The sequence below is a fragment of the Carassius carassius genome, chromosome 31 (assembly GCF_963082965.1).
Source record: "Carassius carassius chromosome 31, fCarCar2.1, whole genome shotgun sequence".
In the NCBI taxonomy this organism is placed as follows: Eukaryota; Metazoa; Chordata; class Actinopteri; order Cypriniformes; family Cyprinidae; genus Carassius; species Carassius carassius.
The window spans coordinates 20,560,405-20,573,511 of NC_081785.1; the positions used below are offsets into that span (position 1 = coordinate 20,560,405).

At 46.8% G+C, this 13,107-nt stretch overlaps 1 long non-coding RNA gene across 1 annotated transcript; it reads left to right on the forward strand.

Moving 5' to 3' along the window:
* The first annotated feature begins 6,756 nt into the window (after nucleotides 1-6,756).
* Nucleotides 6,757-7,887, forward strand: LOC132111756 (uncharacterized). The gene is made up of 2 exons (XR_009424848.1): nucleotides 6,757-7,127; nucleotides 7,553-7,887. It is a non-coding gene; the product is annotated as an uncharacterized LOC132111756 (long non-coding RNA).
* The last annotated feature ends 5,220 nt before the right edge of the window (nucleotides 7,888-13,107 follow it).

Consider the following 13,107-nt stretch of genomic DNA (forward strand, 5'->3'; position numbering starts at 1 on the left):
AAGAACTTCAAATGCAGCCAAAAATCTAACACCGCAAACTAAAAAAGGTATTTTAGTATTTTAGTTTTACAATATTAGTGTATAAAAAACTGCAACAAATAAGTCTAGGAATATAAAAAATTCTATATTAATCAGATAATCTCTTTACAACAAAACAAGTAAAAAACAAGCAACCGTCTAGGCATAATTATTATTATTAATAGAGACGTATTATTACTACATAGAGACGTAGCTAAATCTACTGTAGGCTACAACAGTAGCTTAATATATTGTCAATTTACTCGCCATGAAGATCTTTGAGTGTCTGTGTTTATGATATGACAGTTTTCTCAAATGAAACGTTAAATTCTCATGAAGTGACGGTTTATGCGTTCATGTCCTCATATAGTGACACACGGCTGAGGCCACAAAACAGCGAGCTCCCGTGCATCTGCGCCCGTCTCCCACAGAGATGTAGACTTTGCAGGAGTAATATTTAAATAGTATTTTGCAGTTTAATATTCACAGACACTAGTATATATATTCGGCTACAGTCTGGAGCCCTGCGCTTAGACTAACACGGAAGCGACTGAACGCAGCTGCGGGTAACGAATATACTCAAACTTACTACCGGTTCTACAGAGACGCTGGTATCATCACATTTTAAAATTTGAGCACCGTCTTGGTTGTGAAGTGCCAGTACTTGTGGCATCCCTAGTCGCCGTTTTACTGTCTGGTTGGTCCAGTCTGAAATACTGCTAAACAGCGGACATACTGCTAACCACTGATCTATAATATAGAAGGGGCTTCACTGTCTGTTGGCAGTTTAGAACGCGATGAGCGATCCAGTCATATATAGATCAGTGCTGCTAATGCGTTTTCATTTCTTCTTCGCTGCTCTAAACAGGGGTTGCTTGTGGCATTACAGCACAACGTCCTGTGTTTGCAATGCATTCTGAGCAGCGAAGAAGAACCGTGCAGCGGTTAGGCAAAGCTAGCGTTCATAACTAGGTCTTGAAAATGGTATCGGATCGGTATATGGGTTCATGTACTCGCCGATGCCGATGCCAGAATTTGTTGTGGTATCGGAGATATTTCCGATACTAGTATCGGAATCGGAACAACTCTAGTAAAGAGTCATCAACTTTGCCACATCCTACATCAGCATACCCATGGAATTTCCCTTCAGCATATTCAACATGCTTTCTAATGGCCATCTCATCCATCATAAGGGCACAAAAAGTCTCCTTACCATCTTTCCTTCAGTCCTCCACATAGGATTGTAGGGCAGCGAATGATGTCTCTGTAAAGCCTGGGCCTGCAGGAATACTGCTGTACCAAGAGCTGATTGTTTAAGGATGAGGCAGAACACAATCAAAGCTTTCACGAACAAACTGATAAGCTTTTGGAGAGTAGAAATGGAGAGTCATGGCAAAAGATCTCAAATTATCAGAGATTCTTTGAGATTTAGTCTTGCACTTGGGCCTTGTAAGAATTTCTTTAGCAACACCGCTAAAGGAAGTCTCCAGCATATCCGCACAGCTGGTGGAAATAAGCAGCTTCTCTTTCAAATCAGTGACAACTGAAGAAAGAGACTTCACTTTCTGTTTCAGTCTTCTGACTCTCTGCGTTTGAAGCTTCAATGTTTTCTTGTAAGGACGCAAGCTACATTGACCAAATGACACCTTCCTCTTTAGAGGACTGTGGGATTTTTTCAGTGAGTATTCACCATGATCTGCAGAATGGCTGCAGCTGGCTACACTCATCTCGACTGTCAGTGGTTCACTGCGAGTGCAACTGATGTAATCATGGTCATGACTGAAGTTCCTGCATTTAACATCTTCCGTGTTAGAGTCAGTCTTACTTACCGTTGTGTTCTTACTGACTCTGGTGTGCCTCACCTTGACCTTTGCCTGGCAATGGGGGTAGAAGATGGTTGGCACCGCGTCTGCTTTAAGGGTGTTTCGTCCCTGAAAAGGGATAAAACAGTCCTGTGTGAAGTGAAGGGAGCAGAGGCGAGAATACTTCTTTGGTCTCCAGTTCTTTCTCTTGACATAGTGTATCCACTGCTGCAACCTGTCTTTGTCATTGAAGGGGAACCTGACAAGAAAAAAGCATATCACATTGTTCAAGAAAATGAATTCAATGGAAATTAATATCATTTACATTTAATGAATTTCATGTCATTCAGTTCATCCAATGAATTAAATGGAAATTATACCAAAAGGATGAGAAGTGATGGATTGTTTTTTTTTTTCTCATAAAATATCTGCATGCCATGCTACCCAAAAATGATCTCACTACCCCCCACCCCAGTTGAGAATCAATTGCAGTGACAATGCAAAAGCTGATCTGTCTGTCACACACCTGGACTCATTTTGTGTGTTTTTGTCCCTGTTAATTAAGTCATGCCATCCACCTGTGTTTTCCCAATTATCCATTGTACAAAAGCCTTGTCCTTTCAGTTCTGTTTTGACGGGTCTCCTCGTCTACTCGTTACTAGTCACTTGTCAACTTGTCTACTTGTCCACTTGTTACCTGTTACTTGCCACTTGCCACTTGCCACCTGTTGTTTACTACTTACCTTGCCTATGTTTTATTTAATAAATCCTTGTTTCGTTTATCCCTCGGCTCCGTGTTCCTTCCAGCAGCGTAAGCCGTGACAGAAGACCCGACCTAAAAAGTTAAAAACTGCGTGTTTTCCCTCCGTTTTGTTTTCCGTTTTTTCACAGTCTTTTTCTTTCCGCAGTGTGTCATGGATCCCCTCTATCGCCCCGAATACCTCCTCCTCCTGCTGGAGCAGGAGGGACTGTCTCTCGAGGACCATACCAGACGGTTTCTCTGGATAGCTAATGCCACCAGCTACCCGGACCACGCGCTCGTTGTCGCCCGAAGATGGTCCTCTGGAGGATTTCGCCGCATTAATAGAGTGGAATCTGGTGAGAAATGGGTCACCTCTCACGGTCGGCCCAATGGAGGATCTCGCCAGGTCCACTCTGGACCCAGAGCCCAGCCTACAATCTCCCCACGGTACGAGGCATAGGCCCGAGCCCACCGATGACGGAGAGCCAGAGAGCAACCCGTCAGACCAGGTGCGAGAGCCGGCGACACTGCCCACCACGAGGGAGCAAAATGTGGAGCGCCAAATGGGTCAAAATGAGGGGGTTTCCAATTCACCTATGTCAGTTTCTCAGTTAAGCCCAGGACGGGCTCCTGATCCTCTGTTAAGCCCAGGAAGGGCTCCTGATCTTCCGTTAAGCCCAGGACGGGCTCCTGATCCTCCTTTAAGCCCAGGACGGGCTCCTGATCCTCCGTTAAGCCCAGGACGGGCTCCTGATTCCCCGTTAAGCCCAGGACGGGCTCCTGTTTCCCCGTTAAGCCCAGGACGGGCTCCTGTTCCCCCGTTAAGCCCAGGACGGGCTCCTGATCCTCCTTTAAGCCCAGGACGGGCTCCTGATCCTCCGTTAAGCCCAGGACGGGCTCCTGATCCTCCGTTAAGCCCAGGACGGGCTCCTGATTCCCCGTTAAGCCCAGGACGGGCTCCTGTTCCCCGTTAAGCCCAGGACGGGCTCCCGTTCCCCCGTTAAGCCCAGGACGGGCTCCTGATTCTCTGTTAAGCCCAGGACGGGCTCCTGTTCCCCCGTTAAGCCCAGGACGGGCTCCTGATCCTCTGTTAAGCCTAGGACGGGCTCCTGATCTTCCGTTAAGCCCAGGACGGGCTCCTGATTCCCCGTTAAGCCCAGGACGGGCTCCTGTTCCCCGTTAAGCCCAGGACGGGCTCCCGTTCCCCCGTTAAGCCCAGGACGGGCTCCTGATTCTCTGTTAAGCCCAGGACGGGCTCCTGTTCCCCCGTTAAGCCCAGGACGGGCTCCTGATCCTCTGTTAAGCCCAGGACGGGCTCCTGATCTTCCGTTAAGCCCAGGACGGGCTCCTGATCCTCTGTTAAGCCCAGGACGGGCTCCTGATTCCCCGTTAAGCCCAGGACGGGCTCCTGATCCCCTGTTAAGCCCAGGACGGGCTCCTGATCCCCTGTTAAGCCCAGGGCGGGCTCCTGATCCCCCGTTAAGCCCAGGACGGGCTCCTGAACCCCCGTTAAGCCCAGGACGGGCTCCTGAACCTCCGTTAAGCCCAGGAAGGGCTCCAGCCCCAGAGCTTACTCCAATGCCTGCTCCTCCAAAATTCCCACCCTCCCACCCACTCCTGCCTCCTCCTCCGCTGGCGTCTGGCTGCCCCTCTGCTCGCCCTCAGCCTACCATCATTGTGGTGCGAGCTCAGCGGGACCGCGATCCTCCAGCGACGCCTTGGTCGGCGTTTCCTCACCTCCGCCTCCAGCCTCTGAGGCCTGGACTCCGCCTCGGCCCGTTGACCCGTCGGCTCCACCATGGCTCCTAGCTCCTTCCTCTCCGCCGTGGCCCGGCAGTGCGCAGGCTCTGCCTGGCTCCCTCGTCCCTCCGGCTCCGCCTTGGTCTGGCGTCGTCCATCCTATGCCTCGGGACTCCACTCCTCCGGCTTCGCCTCATCCCTCCGTCCCTCCGGCTCCGTCAGGCTCCTTCATCCCCTCGGCTACACCTCAGTCCTCGGTCACTCTGGCCTCACCGCGGCCTTCCGGATCCACATCGCCGCGTCAGTCACCAGAGCCATCAGTTCCGCCTAGGACCTCCGGCTCCTCCCCGTCACCCTGGCTCTTCGGCTCTCCGTCTCCGCCTCGGGCTCCTCCTCCACTTGCTCCGTTGCCGTGGGTCGAGTCCCTGGAGTCGGCCCCACCTTGGGCCGTTATGGCTGTGGCCTGGGTCCTGCTGGGTACCTCCTGCTTCAGATCCTTCCTGTCTCCTCCCTGGCTCCTCCCTCCGTCATCTCCTCCCTGGCTCCTTCCTCTGTGGTCCCTGTCTGCTGGCCTCCCTTTGTTGTTTCTACGGTGCGAGGACGCACCTACCGGGAGGGGGGAGTACTGTCACACACCTGGACTCATTTTGTGTGTTTTTGTCCCTGTTAATTAAGTCATGCCATCCACCTGTGTTTTCCCAATTATCCGTTGTACAAAAGCCTTGTCCTTTCAGTTCTGTTTTGTCGGGTCTACTCGTCTACTCGTTACTAGTCACTTGTCAACTTGTCTACTTGTCCACTTGTTACCTGTTACTTGCCACTTGCCACCTGTTGTTTACTACTTACCTTGCCTATGTTTTATTTAATAAATCCTTGTTTCGTTTATCCCTCGGCTCCGTGTTCCTTCCAGCAGCGTAAGCCGTGACACTGTCACTCACAACCAACCAAAACAATAAAATGTGGCTGTGGTGGTATATTAAAATTGATAGAAAGCATTCAATTGGGCACTATAGGCTATCCCATACACAAAATAAATATATTGAAATATATTTTAAAGTGTCAAAAATATATGTGGCATATATTTCAAATACATTTAAATAGATTTGCATTGTTGTTCACTTATATTTATAATTTTGAAATATATTCTGAAATATAACAAAAATATATTGTGAAATATATTTACATTTATAGCATGTAAAATATATGACAAAATATATGGTCATAAAATGTTTAGCTTGCTAAAGAAGGGTCGAAAATGTATTTTGATCATAGTAATTCCTCTACCTTTTCTCCTATACACAACAATAGGCTACCATATTTCACTACTGAATTATGACACACAGCTATAATATATTGTACTGTACTTACATTTAAATTACTGCAATGTAAAATGTCAGATAGTTTCTTTCCTAGGACTATTAGGCCATATTAGGTGGCACGTACCTAACACTAAGTGCAATTATTAGATTTATTGTTGTTTTATTGACATCTTTTCTGAAGTCATTTAAATATTGAAAATATGCACAATATTTATGATGCAAGTACAACAGTGACACTCCTACAGTGAAGTGCACTTAAACAATAGATAGAACTCAGTGTCTAACACTGCATACACACACTATTAAATGTGTGTGTGTTTAACATAAGCCGATGAAATGTCTAAACCTACCTCGTTTGGCAGAAAAGGTGTGTTATCCTTGAAGAACTCCGTGACGTCAGATCTTCACCTATTCGTATAATCTCTTTAAAAAAAAAAGTTGTAACGTTAATGTTGTCTTCTTCAGCTCCTGTTGAAGGCACGAAGCGCTCTAAACACAGTTGTACCGCCCTTCAGATTTAATGTGATCACAGCTGCTCAATATCACCTCAGAAACATTAATATGCCTGATGCTTTACAACACACGCTCATTAACAAACACGTTACACCGCATCAACAACAATAAAAAGTTAATAAACCCTTATTTATAAAACTAAAAGTGAGCACTGTAACACGTACTTCCACGTCGAGTAACGTTAAGATGTGGCGGTATGCTGAAAATGTTGAATGCGACGGCTCCGACATTCATTTGCCAAACAAGCCAGACAGCAACTAAGTTAACGATACAGTTTGTTACATTTAACAAAAAAATATTTGCAAAGGAAGTGTAGGAACCATTCTCAAAATCCTAAATCCGACTTTAAAATGAGATTTTGACCGAGACTATCTCCGTGACTGGAGCTACTTCATGTGTAATGCTTGCCATCTCCTCATTAGACATGCCCTTAAGCAATGCATCTACACTGTAAAAAGTGAACAGTTGGATCAACTTAAAAAAATTACTTCAATTGGTAACACCTAAAGAAATTAAGTTTTCTCAACTTAAATTATCACGTTTTATCAACTTCATTTTACTAGGTTGATCACACTTATTCACCTTATTTTCCATGGCAACAACGGTGCCGCCATTGCGGATGTAACGTACCTAAGCTAGTGGCTGGCTAGATAACAGAACGCAAATATATCAAGTATTATATGCTCAGTTAGGGGCTGCATAACAATTGTATTAAAAAAACAATTGCACTAACAATGTAGCGAACACATTGTGACGTGGTCAGAGTGTTGTGGTGCACTTTACAATTTACACCCACCATCTAAAGAAGAGAAGCACCTGAGGAAATGGATGAAGGCGCTAAATTTGAAGCGCCCACCCAAGCGCTCTTATGTGTGTTCGTACCATTTCATGGACGGGAAGGCGACTGACGAACACCCTTACACCGAGAAATGGCTTGACTACGATGTTCCGTTAAAGAGGTCACGCCGGGGATGAAAAGGTTGTCAGATTCGGGTAAGCTAACCTTAACTTAACTAGCTATGTGTTTGCTCGCCTAACATTAGATTTATGAAGTCCGTTCTATGAATACATTTAAGATCAGTAACAGGCAGTTAACGAAGTACAACGAATTTTCCATGATTACCATTGTCCACCTATTTATTTAATATTTACGGTAGTACAAGATATTATAGTACATTACAATAGCTCACATTATTCCTGCTAAAGAGATTGCAGGTGATAGCAGGCCAGCTAGCTACATTTCTCATTCAGATACTGACCTATGTTTGAACACTACAGTTAAGAGTGTGTATACTGTTTTGTCTCTAATGCATCTCTCTCACACACACACACACAGTTCTAAGTTCGGGTCCCATCATATATTAATTCTCATGATATATTGTAAGTACTAATTTAAAAATGCTTAATTATTTCCACAGATGTATCGATGACCGCCAGTGATGCAGTGGACAACTGTGAGGGTGATCAGATCCACATGCCCCTGATCTTGCTGAAAGTCACCAGAAGTTACCTGCTGTAATAGATATTTTTATGAACCTTTACAATGTCACCAGAAGTTACCTGCTATAATAAGTTATTTTTATGAACCTTTACAGTGTCACCTGACATTACCTGCTGTAAATAGTTTTTATTTATCTTAATTTGATTTTTTTTTTAATCTTTAATTTCTGATTTGAAGGAATAAGTCATGTCAAGTTTGCAATTTAATTCCATCTTGGTTTATTACATATGGAAATTAAATGTTGAAATTTTATAGGATGGTCAGTAGGAGGTCTGATCAACACATCACAAATGATTTTATACAACTTATATTAAATTATCCATGTTCTAAAAAACAAATCACAGTCTGTCTCTTGTTTAACACAACTGATTTAAAACAACTTATTTCATATAGTTAGTCTTCACCCACATCCTCTACATCCCATCCCAATTACCTAATATCCTATCCTTAACCTATACACTGTGCAGAATTAATAGGCAAGTTGATTTTCTGATCATATTTTTTGGTAAAATTTACTAATTCCAAACCACACCAATCTTAACTACTAATTTTGCATTTAATGTTTTATAAGTGATATATAATCTTTTTTTGGCTTGTTTTATCTGTAAAATAAAATCTGCCTAATAATTATGCATACCTGGCTGGATATAAGGCGTTTTTCACTTCCAAGTTCCAGCCTCCTCCTTTTCTAATGTATAATTGATAAATGTTCACTTACCTTACTCCACTGTACAATTAAGTTATTAGACAAAATACTTAGTCTGATGATGGTCATCAAACACGTTAATATACTTTTAAACATTTATAACTGTGTATGTTAACATCACACACACACAAAACTAACCAGCATCATGCTGAGAGGTTTAGACTGCTCGACTGGCTGGTTGCACGTTCAATTTTAAAAAGACGAAAAAACCCTCGCTGTGTAACAGTACACGACCCACTGTCTCACTATGTAAATACTGGTAAGCCTCGGTACATTTTAAAAAAAAAAACATTTTTCCTTGCTGCTCCATCAACTCCTTCTGACAGGGCAGTTAAATATATAGGTTAACTCTGGCCACTTCTTCATATCGTCTAACATTACCCACGTTAACAGCGACGATGGATGGGACAATTTGAGACCATTTGATCGTCGTAAGACGTTTTCATCGTGCTCCCAATTTATAACATAACGTTCTTTGTCATTTCGCCACAGTTATAGCTAGCTATAAACAATCTTACAACTACTAAACTAGTAACCGGACGTGCCGTATTGGTTTAGCGGAATTCGGATGACAAAATGCGGAAATGCGAAGTATTAAAAGTGGGCGGGGCGGAATAAGGTGAATATTATTCGAGTTCATTCAATCCTATTATTTACATTACTCTAACTTAATTTCACTGCATTCCAACTTAAATATATTAACTTTTACTACAGTTAGATCAACTTATTCTTCATTCTGCAGTTAGAAAAAACACTTCAATTACAGTACAGAGAACAACGACAAAAATCGGTGTTGCCAACACCGTGTTATCCTCTTTTTAAAATTTGCACCCTGTTGACTTCAATGGGACAATATTTAAACCTGCTTCTAGACTCTTAACAGCCTTGATGTGTCATTACAATTGCACAGGTCATGTGAGTGATTCCTTCAGAGTGAATCTGACTGCAGTAGATGTGAAAGAAATGGATAAAAATGATGTTATTTAAGCCAGCGCATCCTGATTTCGGTTGAAGTCCAAAGTAGTCGATTGTCGAGTTCACGCGCATAGGTTTAGTTACCAATGATCACGCGCGTGAACTCGGCAATCGACTACTTTGGACTTCAACCGAAATCAGGATGCGCTGGCTTAAATAACATCATTTCCCTTTCATAGGTCACTTCGATGCTGCGGTGACGTCACCACGTATGGGAACACCTTCGGTGTGACGAATGTCTGAAGCCCTATACCATCCCGCCAATCCTATTGGCCAAATAGCGCGTGGCACCGCCCAGCATGCGTAGGCATATATATACCTGGTGCCGCGCGCCATTTACCTCAGATTTCATTCCTTCAGTATGAAGCGAATCTTCTGTGCCCTATTGTCTCGCGTTCTCAGCGATCGTCACGAGCAGTATACTCCTCTCCGCGGACGCGATGAGTTTCAAGAAGTGCAAGGACCCGTGTACCAGGTACATCGTTCAGGGGGACACTCATGACAGGTGCGTAGTCTGCCTAGGCTTACACCACGCACAGGAGGCGCTTAGCGGCCCTTCTTCATGCCCCCATTGCGATGGCCTGCGACTCAGGGTCCTTCGCTCGAGGGTAGATGTGTTCTCCGATGTCGCCGTGTCTAACCCCCGCCACACCACTTCTGCGACTGCCGAGGCACCGCACGAGGTGATAGCTTGGGGTGACACGTGTGACATGGAGCTCGAGGACAGTTCAGCGATGGAAAATTACTCTCCACATCGCTCGCTCTCCCCTACCCTAATACACAGGAAAACTTTTGAACCTGTCGTCTTTTCCTGTGAGGATTTACGGCCCACACCGGGGGCATGTAGTGCCATCTCCTTCGGTTGTGACCGCCATGATGACGACGTTCTTTCCACTGCGGCCTCGGGGTCCGAGGACTTCGCGGCCGACACGAGCCCTCTCCCTCCTAGTGGACAGGAGAGGCGTGTTTCCCCCTCCTACAGTGAGCTGTTGGATGTGGTTTCCCGTGCAGTGGGTACATTGGGGCTGGAATGGGAGGTTGAGAAGGCCGAGGCCCAACCTTCTTCGAAGCTGGACGACCGTTTTCTAACTAGTCGGACACCTGCGCAGCCCCGGAGGCCTTTACCCTTTTTCCCGGACCTCCACCAGGAGGTTTCGAGGTCCTGGAAACAGCCGTTTGCGGCGCGCATCACGAACGCTGCGGCCGCGGATTTCGCCACCATTTCGGGCATGGCGAGTCACGGCTATACAGCGATACCGCCGATGGAGGAGACTCTCGCCGAACATCTTGCGCCTAATTCGGCCGCGGCGTGGAAGTCCCGCCCCCTCCTCCCCTCGAAGGCGTGTCGAGTCACGTCTAGTTTAGTGGGAAAATCCTATATGGCCGCTGGTCAAGCGGCTGCTTCGCTTCATTCCATGGCGGTCCTTCAGGCCTACCAAGCGGAGCTGTTAAAAGGATTGGACGAGGGGGACGGCATTACACCTGAGGCGGTCAAGGAACTACGGCGAGCAACTGATTTGGCGCTTCGTGCTACCAAACATACTGCTCGAGCAGTGGGCCGTTCCATGGCTGGATTAATTACGGTTGAGCGCCACCTCTGGCTTAATCTCACCGATATAAAGGAAAAGGATAAATCTTTCCTCATGGATGCCCCTGTGTCTAAGGACGGTTTATTTGGAGAGGCGGTCACTTCAGTGGTGGAGAAGTTCACAGCAGCGAAACAACAATCAGCCGCTTTCCGCCAGCTGATTCCCCGCAGACCCAGAGAGGTTGAACGCCGTCAGGCGCCCGCGCGTTCTCGCTCAACCTCCTCTCACCGCCAGCGAGTGCCCTCTCGGGAAGAGCCTTCACCTATGGCGCCCCCTCGCAAGGACTGGGGCCCTAGGGTTGTTCCACCGGCTCAACAACGCCAGCGAAAAAGGTTGAACCTGAGTTCGACGGCCAAGGCCTCTCGTTCTCGGGCACATAACAGCAGCTCCTGATTTTTTCGCTGCCTGCCAGGGACTGTGCCCTCCGCTAGAGAGCGCTGTTGGACCGCTTTCGCGCATCCAACACTCTCATTGCAGTCCCCACGCTCAAACCCTGACTGTTTCGCCGCAAACAGCGCCTCGAACAGCATTGGAGCGAACTGTAACACCAATCGCTTCCTCAGACACTATGCACGATCCAGTTTTCAGAGCTCGAGGAGCGCTTCAAAGGGTCTTCATCGAACGGCCCGTCATGACGGCTCGCTCAGCCGCCGCTGTTTCGCTAGCGGCAGAGCCCGATGCTCAATCTGTTGGCCTAATTCCTGCCGTGGACACGTTTCAGGATTACGTACAACGAGATACAACGCCTGCTCTGCATATACTTCCCCTGTGCACGAACACCGTGAGTCTTTCGTGCCCGGACATTTCTATGTGTGCAACAGCGTTGCAGGAAACGAACATGTTGAAACCGCTAATATGGCATTTCTCAATGGGTGTTACACACAATTTGTCACGGATACACCATTCAGTTTCGGAAAGGCCCGCCCCCTTTCCGCGGAATTCTCTCCACGGTGATGAAACCGATGGACATGGCGGTGCTGAGACAGGAAATGTTAGCTCTACTGAGCAAAGGGGCTATAGAAGAAGTACACCCCTCTCAGATGGAGTCAGGGTTTTACAGCCGTTATTTTGTGGTACCAAAAAAGGACGGCGGATTACGACCCATTCTGGATTTACGCCGTCTAAATCTTGCACTCAGGTTGAGCAAATTCAAGATGTTGACGGTAAAATCTATTTTGTCTCAGATTCAACCAAACGACTGGTTTGTCACGATCGATCTGAAGGATGCTTATTTTCATATTCAGATCATCGAGAGACACCGGAAGTTCCTCAGATTCGCTTTGGAGGGCAAAGCGTATCAGTACCGCGTTCTTCCCTTTGGCTTAGCGCTAGCTCCCCGTACATTCTCAAAATGCATGGACGCAGCTCTGGCCCCGTTGCGGCTCCGGGGCGTCCGTGTGTTAAACTATCTGGACGACTGGCTGGTGTTAGCGCAATCTCAGACTCAAGCACACTCTCATCGAGATATTGTGCTAAATCATTTACACAGCCTGGGTTTACGCACAAACTTCCAGAAAAGTGTATTAATCCCCTCTCAACGGATTACCTTTCTGGGAGTAGATTTGGACTCTCGCGCGATGACAGCAAAGCTTTCTGTCCCGCACGCTCAGTCGATTACGTCATGCGTTCAGCACTTCAGGGCGGGTCACACAGTGACAGTGAGACTGTGCCTCAGACTACTAGGTCTAATGGCGGCGGCGCTTCCCGTGATTCATCTGGGTTTGCTTTACATGCGCCCGTTTCAGTGGTGGACGAAACGACAGAATATTTCACCCCGTTGTTCTCCGCATCGAACGATCTCGGTGACGCGGAGGTGTGTGATGTCGTTAAAACAATGGACATCAGCCGAATTTCTCCTCACCGGGGTTCGGCTGGGAATTTGTGCTTCCCGAGAGACTGTCACGACAGACGCGTCTTTGACCGGGTGGGGAGCTGTTTGTCAGGGGCGCCCAGCCCACGGAGTGTGGACAGCGGCACAACGCAGCTGGCACATAAACAAATTGGAATTACTGGCGGTTTTTCTGGCTCTCCAGTATTTTTCGAGTCTACTGACCGGCCGTCATGTGCTTCTCAGAACGGACAACACTGCGGTCGTGGCTTATCTGAACCATCAGGGAGGATTACGTTCTCGCCCTCTGTGCAGACTGGCGAGGCGGATTCTTCTTTGGTCTCACGACAAATTTCTGTCGATCCGGGCTGTTC